At 47.0% G+C, this 12215-nt stretch overlaps 1 pseudogene; it reads right to left on the bottom strand.

Annotated features, from left to right (window-relative positions):
* Positions 1-3020: 3020 nt before the first annotated feature.
* On the bottom strand, positions 3021-5695 carry LOC112391486 (NF-kappa-B inhibitor beta pseudogene; annotated as a pseudogene).
* Between the last annotated feature and the right edge of the window lie 6520 nt (positions 5696-12215).

Here is a 12215-nt window from a genome sequence, read left to right as displayed (position 1 = left end):
TAAAGTAGGTTTCTAGAACTTGGAGGTGAGGGAAGGTCTTCCCAGTCTAATACAGCACCTGAGCTTGATGCTCGGGGTTTGAGGGAAAAGAGGTCCTAACCTGTATTGAGCGTGGGCCCAGGCACTGTGGGAAGGGGCTCGCAGGCATGTTTTTATTTATCCTCAGAACTCTCATGACTGTCCCTGTTTTACAAATGCGGAAACTGAACTTGAGGGAGGTTAAGTTCATGGCCCAAAATAACAAGGAGAACTGACATTTGAACCTAGACCTTGTAGGTTCAAAGCAGCTCTGGGCTGGGCCAGTTCATCTGCTCGCTTGCTCTTTGGATCAACTCTGGCTCCATCTGGGCCATTCTGCGACTCTGGTCAGTGTTTCTGAGAGGTTCAGTCCTAGTGTCAGCCATCTTTCTGCCTTCCCAATTAAACCACCTGCCTTTTCCCCCAGTCCTTACCCCACTCCTGTTTGGGGTTCTAGTTCTATAAATGAAATCCGAAATGTGTGCACATATCATCATCATTTCTGCAATTCTGGACAAGGAGAGAAAATTATTTCCTTTCTCCATAGCAACCTATAAGCCACAAGGCAGTTCACCCCAGAACTAGAATATGTGCAGCCCTGGGCTCAGTAATGGCCATCAGATCCCCAGAACACATCTGATCCACATCAGTACCAGGGAGAACGGGGAATGGCAGTGCCAGGCAGCCCGTCTGAATGCAGGTGGGTTCGATCTACATCTCCACAGGACTCCCCATCACACACCCGTGGCAGGACTGAGTGCCTTCATTTAAGAGTAAACTAAAGGGAAAAAGGTTTGGCAGTTCCTCAAAAAGCAAAACATAGATGGGAGGGAGGCGCAAGAAGGAGGGGATATGGGGATATACGTGTGCATATAGCTGATTCACTTTGTTATACAGCAGAAACTAACACAACATTGTAAAGCGACTATACTCCAACAAAGATGTTAAAAAAAAAAAAGCTAAACGTAGAATTGTCATATGATCCACGAATTCCACTCCTAGGTATACACCCAAAAGAACTGAAAGCAGGGACCTGAACAGATACTTGGACACCAAAGTTCACTGCAGGATTATTCACAATAGCTGAATGGTGGAAACCACCCAAATGTCCATCAATAGATAAACAAAATGTCGTGTGTGTATATATATATAGACACACGCACACACACATACATACATATACATACATTTATAATGAATTATTCAACCTTAAAGAGGAATGAAATTTTGATAAATGCTACAATACAGATCAACCTTGAAAACATTATGCTAAGTAAGTGAGCCAGATGCAAAAGGACAAATATTGTGTGACTCCACTTACAGAAGGTACCTAGAGTAGCCAAATTCATTAGACAGAAAATAGAATAGAGGCTACCAAGCTCTGGGGAAGGGAAGAGTTATTGCTCAATGGGTAGCGCTTCAGCCTGAGATGATGAAGAAGTTCCGGAAACGGACAGTTGTGATGGCTGTACAACACTGTGAATGTACTTAACGCCACTGATTGAATGGTTAAACATGGTTAAGACAGTAAGTTTTATGTGTATTTTACCATAATTCAGAATAAAATAAAAATGAAAAAAGATGGCCAGTTTCACATTCTGTAGATTTTACTACAATTAGCCAAAAGAGAGGGAGAGAGATTCAGCACCTAAGTCTGCTGCTTGCCTAACGTATCACAGTCCCCCAGGACTCACTATGGATTCAGAGGAGGAACTTAAAAATCATGTTGTCCATTCTAAGGACAAGGAAACTGAGGCTCAGAGAAGTGACCTCCCTCAGGTCACAGAGCTAGTTAGTGACAAGCCAGGTCTCAACTCCTGCCCTCATGCTGTTTTCTTTACATCAAATAGACCATTTCTCCCCTAAAAGTGAGGCCCTCCAACATGTTTCCTGCTCACCACCTGTCCGGGAAGCCAGCAGGGTGGCCCTGAGTGGGTACAACAACGTCACAGTGTGAAGCTCCACCAGCCCCTAAATACCTGTTGCATCAATCTGTCACCAGGTCAAGGACTTTCACCTTTGGAATCTCTTCCCTTCGTTAAGGGCTGATCTCCTGATGAAATGGGAGGGGAGGCTGGGATCTGTCTCCCCCCGCCACCTAGAGGTGAGCACCCAGCCCTGTCCTGCCCCACGTGGCTTTATTGATGAGTGTGTCTGGGTAAAGGGGTGACTTCTTGGGAAATAAGGAGCATCCTCAAACTGGAACAAGACGGGTAAGTTTTCCTGGGGGATGGGGATTATAGACCAAAAAATGGAAGCAGAAATTATTCAGAGCTCGAATCCCTAAGTTATTTTTTTTTCTTTTCTGGTTGTCAGAACTGGGGTTTTATCAAATTGGAAATTGTATTAACAATCAAACAAATCAGATGGGGAGACGTTTCGAGGCTGAGGTGGGAGGTATTTGGTTTTGCTCCAATCACTGTGGACCACGATGCCATCGTGTTCACCCTGGGGGGAGGGGCGCGAGGCAGAGGAGCGCAGGTATCTGCCTCTTTCCTCGCTGCCCGAGGTCTCTCCTCACACTCCAACAGTTGGGTCTTGCTTTGAAACCTGAGTTCCCTTGCTCCTAGCTTTCAACCCACCATTTTCAAAGTCATTTCTCCCACCGCTACTGCTCGAGTCCTAGCCCTGCTCCAGTTCTTCAGCGGCCAAAGCCACTGCAGTCTCTCTCCTCCACCTGAGTGCTTCATCTCTTGCTCCCCCAAATCACCTGTCACTGTCTCTAGCTGCCAATCACTGTGACCCATGGTCTCCACTTCCGCCTGAGTTCTACCTCTGCCGTTGCTTTAATTCTCAACCACTACCGTCCAAGTCCTTCCCACCACCCCTGTCCAGGTCTGTGCTGACTGCTCCGTGAGGACACTTGCACTCTGCTGCTTGAGTTCTCCAATTGCTCCAGCCCACGGTCGGTCTCAGTGCTCTGCCTGATATCTCTTCTCCCCGTTCCCACCCGCCAGTGTACCCTGCCCCCGCTGCTGGACCGTCCAATCTATCCTTTCGACTCACGCCCTCACCCCCGCAGGGGCTGTCACTACTGCTGCTGCAGAAGCTAGGCTTGTCATCCTTTCCTCAGACTCAGATGTTCCATGCTCGGAAGAGCCAGGCGAGGAGGGGGTGGGCAGGAGAAGGGCTGCCCCGGGGGGTGCACACGCGTACCTGGGGGCGGCAGTGCCCAAGCCTGCCCTCAGGAGAATCTCCCACCAGTCAGCTGCTTGGGTCTCCACTGCCGGGGGCAGGGGGCTCTGGCCTCACGTGGGTTCTGGTTTGTTGAGGTCAGCTCAACCTCCTGGGAGCAGCTGGACCATCTCTGCATCTTCGAGGATGACGGAGTGTGGAGTGGGGCGTGGCCCTCAGAGTTTTCAGACCAGAGCTGCAGTTTCCAACCCTCCTCACTCTCCACTTCTCTAAGTAGGTCCCAGGTACAAGGCAACTGAGGCATTTGGTGGGGTGTGGTCAGGCCTTGACTGAGGCAGGCGTGGGCAGCTCCTCTGCGCACCAGGTGGGCACTGGAGCTGCGATGTGGCAGAGCAGGTGCGGCACGGTGTGGCCCCATCATGTGCACCCTGGTGCCTGCCACATATGACTTCTGCACCCTGGATGCCTCCCTAGCACGGCTGCCGGGTGCAGGGCTGTTTGGCCACAAGCCTAGGAGGAGATCCAGGAAGGGCTCATGCTGCTGAATCACCACCAAGTGCAGTGCCAGGTCCCCCTCCTCCGAGATGGAGCTGAAGACGAGGGGCACCCATGACAGCCCCCAGCTGCCCAGTGCCAGTTCTCCTGCGGGCACTGAGTCTGGACCCAGAGAGTCCAGGCCGCTGTCACACCATTCATCCACACCCTTAGCTTTCCCCAGGCATGCTACCTGCCTTGGCCCTGCTGTAAGTCTTCTTTTGGACTGGTAGTCTCACTGAGGAGGGTGCCTAGGGAAGTGGGGAGGACCAGTGTCTCAGTTTCCTAAGGCTGCCATAACAAACTGCCACAAACTGAGTGGCCTGAAACAACAGAAAGTTATTCTCTTACAGTTCTGGAGGCCTGCTATGGACTGAATTGTGTGTCCCTCCCGCAAATGCATATGTCGAAGCCCTAACCCCCAATGTGATGATATTTGAAGACGGGGCTTTGGGGAGTCCAGGTTTAGATGAGGTCATGAAAATGGGGCCCTCATAATGGGATTAGTACCCTTTTAAGGAGAGACACCAGAGCGCTTGCTGTCTGTCATTATCTCTGCCATGTGAGGCCACAGTGAAAAGGAAGCAGTTGGCAAGCCAGGAGGAAGACCCTCACCAGAACCCAACCATGCCGGCACCCTGAGTTCAGACTTCCAATCTCCAGAACCGTGATAAAATTAATTTCTGTTGTTTAAGCCACCCAGTCTGTTGTGCCTTGTTATGACAGCCGGGGCTGACCAAGACAAGGCCAGAAGTCCAAAATCAAGGTGTTGACAGGCTGGTTCCCTCTGGAGGCTCTGAGGGGGAATGGCCTCCACGCCTCACTCCTAGCTTGTAGCGGCTGCCGCAACCTGTGTCGTACCTCGGCTTGTGGCAGCATAACTACAATCTCTGTGTCTGTCTTCAATAACCTTCCCCTCTGCCTGTGTTGCCTCCTTTTATGTCTCATAAAAACACCTGTCACTGGATTTAGGGTGGGCCTAAAAGATGATCTGATCACAAGATCCTCAACTCGGTTACATCTACAAAGACCCTATTTCTAAAGAATGTCACATTCACAGGTAGCAGAGGTTAGGACCTTTTGGGACCCCTGTTCAACCCACTACAAGCACTAACCAAGAAGCCAGGTGGGAGAGAGTAGCCGTGAGCAAACGAGAGATCCTTCCAAGAAGCCCCAGAGGGAGCCAGGAGTGGAGAGAGCGTGCTGAGCTCAGCTCCTGCAATCTCTCAAACCAGACTCAGAATATCACCCCTGCACCCTCAGCCCACCACCCCTCCCCGACCCCAAACTGGAGAGAATTAAAAAGCAGCTGAGGGCTTCCCTGGTGGCGCAGTGGTTGAGAGTCCACCTGCCGATGCAGGGGACACGGGTTCGCGCCCCGGTCCGGGAAGATCCCACATGCCGCGGAGCGGCTGTGCCTGTGAGCCATGGCCACTGAGCCTGCGCGTCCGGAGCCTGTGCTCCGCAACGGGAGAGGCCACAACGGTGAGAGGCCGGCGTACTGCAAAAAAAAAAAAAAAAAGCAGCTGAGCCAACTCATGGTTTCTTCCTCCCTCTGTGGCCGGAGGATATCCCAAGTGGTCATCTCAAATGCCCAGGGAGAGAGCTGAGCCTGTAACCTCCAGCCTCTCTCCACCCCCAAAGTGTCAAGCTGCCAGCACCTGGAAGAGCTTTATAAACACACAGGAAGCCCTGGGAAGAGGCCCTGCCAGAGGCCAGAGCCCTCAAGCAGGTCAGTGCCACCTACGGGGCCAGGAGCGCCAGGACTCCTCTGGCCAGGGCAGGCCTGGTGGCAGAGCCGCCTTCTGACAGCCTTTGGCAGCTCAGTCAGCAAGAGGCACAAGACCTGGTGCAGGGAAGGGAGGCCCGTTGGTGAAAGGAGGGAGGCTGCAGGCTTCAATGATAATCCTTTCCGTGGGCATGAAGCTTTACAGCCCACAAAACACTCTCACTTCTTCTATCCACTCAGTCCTCACCGTACCCTGTGGGTAGAGGTTGCCGTTATCATTGTTCGCATTGGACACGTGAGAAAACTGAGGCTCAGAGAGGAGAGTGTCAGAAGGGTCTCAGCAAATAAAAAGCTGCTGAGCTGCTGCACAGCAATGGCAACCATCAACAAAATGAAAAGGCCGCCTACTGAATGGAGAAAACATGTGCAAATCGTGTGTCTGAAAAGCGGGTAACATCCCCAAAATATAAAGAGCTCATATAACTCAAGAGCAAAAAACAATCTGATTTTAAAATGGGCAGAGGACCTGAATAGAAATTATTCCAAAGAAGACATACTGATGGTCAACGGGAAAAGATGCTCAATCACTAATCATCAGGGAAATGCGAATCAAAACCACAATGAGGCATCACCTCACACCTGTCAGAATGGCTATCGTCAAAAAGACAAGAAATAACAGGTGTTAGAGAGAATGTGGAGAAAAGGGCACCCTGCTACACTGTTGGTGGGATTGTAAATTGGCGCAGCCACTATGGAGAACAGTATTTTAAAAACTAAAAATAGAGTTGCCATATGATCAAGCAATCCCACTCTTGGGCATATATCCATAAAAAACTATAATTCAAAAAGATACATGTACCCCAATGTTCACAGCAGCACTATTTCCAATAGCCAAAACATGGAAGCAACCTGTGTCCATCGACAGATGAATGGATAAAGATATGGTATATATATAATAGAATATTACTCAGCCATAAAAAAGAATGAAATATTGCCATTTGCAGCAATCTGGATGGACCTAGAGATTACCATACTGAGAGAAGTAAGCCAGACAGAGAAAGACAAATATCATGTAATATCACTTCTATGTGGAAGCTAAAAATGGATACAAATGAATTTATTTACAAAACAGAAACAGACTCACAGGCATAGAAAACAAACTTATGGTTACCAAAGGGGAAAGGGGAGGGAGAGGGATAAATTGGGAGTATGGGATTAACAGATACAAACTACTATACTAAACTACTAGATATAAAATAGATAAATAAAATAAACAGTAAAAAGATTTACTGTATAGCACAGGGAACTATATTCAGTATCTTGTAGTAACCTATAATGGAAAAGAATCTAAAATATATATATATTTATATACACACACACACACACATATATATATATATAACTGAATCACTTTGCTGTACACCTGAAACTAACACCATATTGTACATCAACTATACTTCAATTAAAGAAAAAAAGAGAAGAAATAACAAGTGCTAGAGAGAATGAGGAAAAAAGGGGCCCCTCATGCACTGCTGGTAGGAATGTAAATTGACACAGTCACTATGGAAAACAGTATGGGGGATCCTCAAAAAATTAAAAATAGAACCTATGATCCAGCAGTTCCACTTTTGGAATTTATGCAAATAAATCAAAAACACTAACTCAAAAAGATATATGCACCCCAACATTCACTGCAGCATTATTTACAATAGCCAAGATATGGAAACAACCTACATATCCATCAATGGTTGAATGAATAAAGAAAATATCACACAGGGGCTTCCCTGGTGGCGCAGTGGTTGAGAGTCTGCCTGCTAATGCAGGGGACACGGGTTCGTGCCCTGGTCTGGGAGGATCCCACATGCCACGGAGCAACTAGGCCCGTAAGCCACAACTACTGAGCCTGCGTGTCTGGAGCCTGTGCTCCGCAACAAGAGAGGCCGCAATAGTGAGAGGCCCGTGCACCACGATGAAGAGTGGCCCCCGCTTGGCGCAACTAGAGAAAGCCCTTGCACAGAAATGAAGACCCAACACAGCAAAAATAAATTAATTAATTAATAAACTCCTACCCCAACATCTTTAAAAAAAAAAAAAAGAAAAGAAAATATCACACACACAGAAGAATATTATTCAGCCATAAAAAGGAATGAAATCTTGCCATTTGAGATAACATGGATGGCCCTTGAGGGCATTCTGCTAAGTGAAATCAGTCAGACAGAGAAAAACAAATATTGAATGATTTCATTTATATATGGAATCTTAAAAATAATAATAATAATTTATAATAAAAACCCAAAACCAAGCTCATAGATTCAGAGAACAGATTGGTGGTTGCCAGAGATGAGGACTGGAGGGGAGGGGGACAAAATGGGTGAAGGGAGACAACACGTACAAACTTCCAGCTATAAAACAAAAAGTCAGGAATGCAATGTACAGCATGGTGACTATACTTAATAATACTATACTGCATTTTTTTTTTTTTTCAGTACGCGGGCCTCTCACTGTTGCGGCCTCTCCAGTTGCGGAGCACAGGCTCCAGACGCGCGGGCTCAGCGGCCATGGCTCACGGGCCCAGCTGCTCTGCAGCAGGCGGGATCCTCCCGGACCGGGGAACGAACCCGGGCAGACTCGCAACCACTGCGCCACCAGGGAAGCTGATATTCTAATGCCCAATATGGTGGTATTAGGGAGTCAGGCCTTTGGGAGGTACTTAGTCATGAGGGTGGAGCTCCCATGAACGAGATTAAGAGGCCCTTGTTCAAGACGCAGCTTACTGGCCCTTTCCACCAGGTGAGGACACAGCGATAAGTCTGTAGTCAGCAACTCTAAAAAGGATCCTCACCAGAACCCAACCATGCTGGCACCCTGATCTGGGACTTCCAGCCTCCAGAACTGTGAGAAATAAATTTCTGTTGTTCACCCAGTCTATGGTATTCTGTTATAGCAGCCCAAACAGACTAAGACTACTATCTTTGTCAATTTTCTGTAAATCTAAAATTATTCCCCTATAAATATTTTATTAAAAAGCAGAGCTGGGAAGGGAAGGGAGTAAAAAGGAAAAGCCAGAAACGGTACTTGACTTCTTTCAACTCAAGTTCAGGATCCTTTCCACATTCTACTGCAGTTGCTATTGACAAGGATGTGAAGAAATTGAAACCCTTGTGCATTGTATTGAGAATGTAAAATGGTGCAGCCACTACGGTAAACAGTTTGGTGGTCCCCCAAAAAGCAAATCAGAATTACCATATGATCCAGCAATTTTACTTGACGGTATAAACCCAAAGGAATTTAAAGCAGGAACTCGAACAGATACTTGTACACCAATGCTCAGGGCAGTGTTATCCACGATGGTCAAAAGGTGGAGACAAGCCAAGTGTCCATCAGTGGATGAATGGATAAACAAAATGTGATGCACATATGCGATGGAATAGTATTCAGCCTTAAACAGGTATGAAATTCTGACACATGCTACAACAGAGATAAACCTTGAAAACATGATGCTAAGTGAAATAAGCCAGATACAAAAGGACAAATATGATATGATGGCACTTAAATGACATACCTAGAGTAGTCAAATTCATAGAGACAGAAAGTAGAATATGGTTACCAGGGGCTGGGGGAGGGGCAAGTTATTGCTTAATGGGGTACAGAATTTCAGTTTGGGATGATGAAAATGTTCTGGAAATAGAGAGTGGTGATGGTTGGACAACGTTGTGAACATACTTACGCTGCTGAATTGTATACTAAAAGATGCTTAAAATGATTAATTTTATGCTATGTGTATTTTACCACAATAAAAAGTATTGTTTTTTAAAATCACAAACTGGACCTTCCTCCCCACAGATACACCAGAAATACATCTACGCGTGGAACAACTCCTACAAAGCACCTACTGAACGCTTTTCCTGGTGCGCGAGGAGAGGGGATTAAGAACGCTGCTTAAGGGAGCTCCAGAGACAGGCGCGAGCCGCGGCTAAAAGTGCGGACCCCAGAGACAGACATGAGACGCTAAGGCCGCTGCTGCCGCCACCAAGAAGCCTGTGTGCGAACACAGGTCACTATCCACACACCCTTCCGGGGAGCCTGTGCAGCCTGCCAATGCCAGGGTCAGGCTAGCAACGTCATGCTGGCCTCTGTCGCCGCAGGCCTGCCCCGCACTCCGTGACCCTCCCTACCCCCGCCCTGAGTGAGCCAGGGCCTCCGAATCAGCGGCTCCTTTAACCCCGTCCTGTCTGAGCAAAGAACAGACGCCCTCCGGCGACCTATATATATGGAATTTAAGAAAAAAAAATGTCATGAAAAACCTAGGGGTGAAACAGGAATAAAGACACAGACCTACTAGAGAATGGACTTGAGGCTATGGGGAGGGGGAAGGGTAAACGGTGACAAAACGAGAGAGAGGCATGGACATATATACACTACCAAACGTAAGGTAGATAGGTAGTGGGAAGCAGCCACATAGCACAGGGAGATCAGCTCCGTGCTTTGTGACCGCCTGGAGGGGTGGGATAGGGAGGGTGGGAGGGAGGGAGACGCAAGCGGGAAGAGATATGGGAACATATGTATATGTATAACTGATTCATTTTGTTGTGAAGCTGAAACTAACACACCATTGTAAAGCAATTATACTCCAATAAAGATGTTAAAATGAAAAAAAAAAAATCACAAACTGCCCCTTTCTTATCCTTGAAAGTAGTCCCTTGAGTGAGGGTTGGGTGAAAGTGAGGCCCAGATAGAGAGACTGCTTTCCTCTTGGGGGAGAGGAATCCTATCCTTAAGGGGCCTGGCTCCCTCCTCCAACCAGGCCCCAACATATCTTCCCTCAGGAAGTCACTTGGAAAGGTAGAGCAGAGAAATTGTCCCACTTTACATTTAAAACCACTTTGGGACAAGTGGCCCACCCACCAGCCAGGGAGCTCACAGGAGCAGAGTGAGGAGGGGTCTCCTGTCTCTTCCCAGCCCTGGGTACCTCTTCCCGAAGCCTTTCTTGTCCTTCTATCAGCTGGGAAAGGCCCTGTTAAGGTACTTTGCAAGAGTATACGTTTTAGCCAGAAAAATAAACCTCTTCAACAATCTTTATTTTTTGAACATCAACTGAACGTAGTGTTTCTAAGTCTGTGTTTCCATTCACCTTTCTATAGCCCTTTGCTATATATCACTTATCACTTTATTTTCTTGTATACCTGTCTGACGTCAACTCCTAGCTTGGAATCTTCCCGAAAGGCAAAGATTGCATTTTATTTCTGTTTATATTCTCAGATATTACTCAGGTAGGCGCTCAAAAATAAGAAATAAAAAGTACTGAATAAATGACGAAACAAGCAAATGGGTGGTGAGTCAAGCAAATTAAATTGTGTTTAGATCCTCCTGTTCTCTCATTGACATCCTACTTTGGTGTCATTGGTCCAAACAAATGCCTACGGCTTCAGCTGTATCAGCTGAATGTCTCATATGTCGTGTTTGTTAACATGATCACTATAAGAGGCTTTCAACCTGAGAATATGCATAATTCTAGGAAAAGCAGGTCAGGGAGCACTTCTTACACATCTACGATGCCTACTCCCACTGTGACTCACATGCACAAATCTCCCCTTTTTATAAAGACCCCTCTAAAGGCCTTTGCCTCCAGAAAACCTTCCCTACCGCTGGCTGCTCCTTTTGATTTTCCTTATCCCACATAATGGGCCTGATGACCTCCTGTGATGTTTGCTTCACTAGTTACTCTATAGATGTAAATCATCTGTCCTCAACAAGACTGTCCCTACCTGAAGAAAGCAGCTGGGTTCCTGCTACCCATATTTCCTATGGGACCTTGGGCAAGCTACATAACCCTTCTGAGTCTCAGTGTAAGAAACATGGAGAGTGAGGTCCTCCAGAACGCTGGGGAAGGTGTCGATGACACTGCAGATGCTGCTTAAACAATACCCTCCAGAGCAAAGATTATGTCTTAAAGTGCTTTATATCCTCCACCGAGCCCAGGAGAAGGTTGAGTACCGATTATGTGTCCATAAATATTTGTTGAATTGAATTTTTCTCCATTACATTTTTGTAATTGAGATATAACTCACATACCATAAAATTCACTATTCGAAAGTACACAATTCGGTGGTTTTTAGTATACAAGGCTATGCAACAATCACCACTATATAATTCCAGAACATTTTCATCACTCCATCTCCATTACATTTTTTAAAGCTTTATTTGGCTTTTAATGAACAACGTACACTTTGACTACATCTCAGTCAATATAATTATTCTATTTTATAATCACTAATAGTATTTACTGTATGTCAGACACTGTTCTGCACATTTTATAAAGAATAAGCCCTATGTGGGAAGATTCATATCAGCATCGGCATCATCCCATGTTACCGAATAAGAAACTGAGACACGGAAAGGACAGGACTCTTACTCAAGAACACACAGCTAGAAGCAGCTGAGCTGTAATTTGAACCCAAGATGCCAGAGTCCATGCTCCTCACCACCCCTGTTACCTCCTTTTTTTTTTTTTTTTGCGGTACTCTGGCCTCTCACCGTTGTGGCCTCTCCCGTAGCGGAGCACAGGCTCCAGACGTGCAGGCTCAGCGGCCATGGCTCACGGGCCCAGCCGCTCCACGGCATGTGGGATCTTCCCGGGCCGGGGCACGAACCCGTGTCCCCTGCATCAGCAGGCAGACTCGCAGCCACTGTGCCACCAGGGAAGCCCCCTACCTCTTGACTGAAGCATTAAGATTTAACAACCAATCAACCAGAAATAAGCAAACACATAACCCTTAAGCATTAAGAGCCCATTTCCTTC

This window comes from Neophocaena asiaeorientalis, unplaced genomic scaffold (assembly GCF_003031525.2).
Source record: "Neophocaena asiaeorientalis asiaeorientalis breed wild unplaced genomic scaffold, Neophocaena_asiaeorientalis_V1.1 scaffold96, whole genome shotgun sequence".
Classification (NCBI taxonomy): domain Eukaryota; kingdom Metazoa; phylum Chordata; class Mammalia; order Artiodactyla; family Phocoenidae; genus Neophocaena; species Neophocaena asiaeorientalis.
The sequence above is the reverse complement of the archived record's forward strand: the minus strand, read 5'-3'. Positions and strand labels throughout refer to the sequence as shown.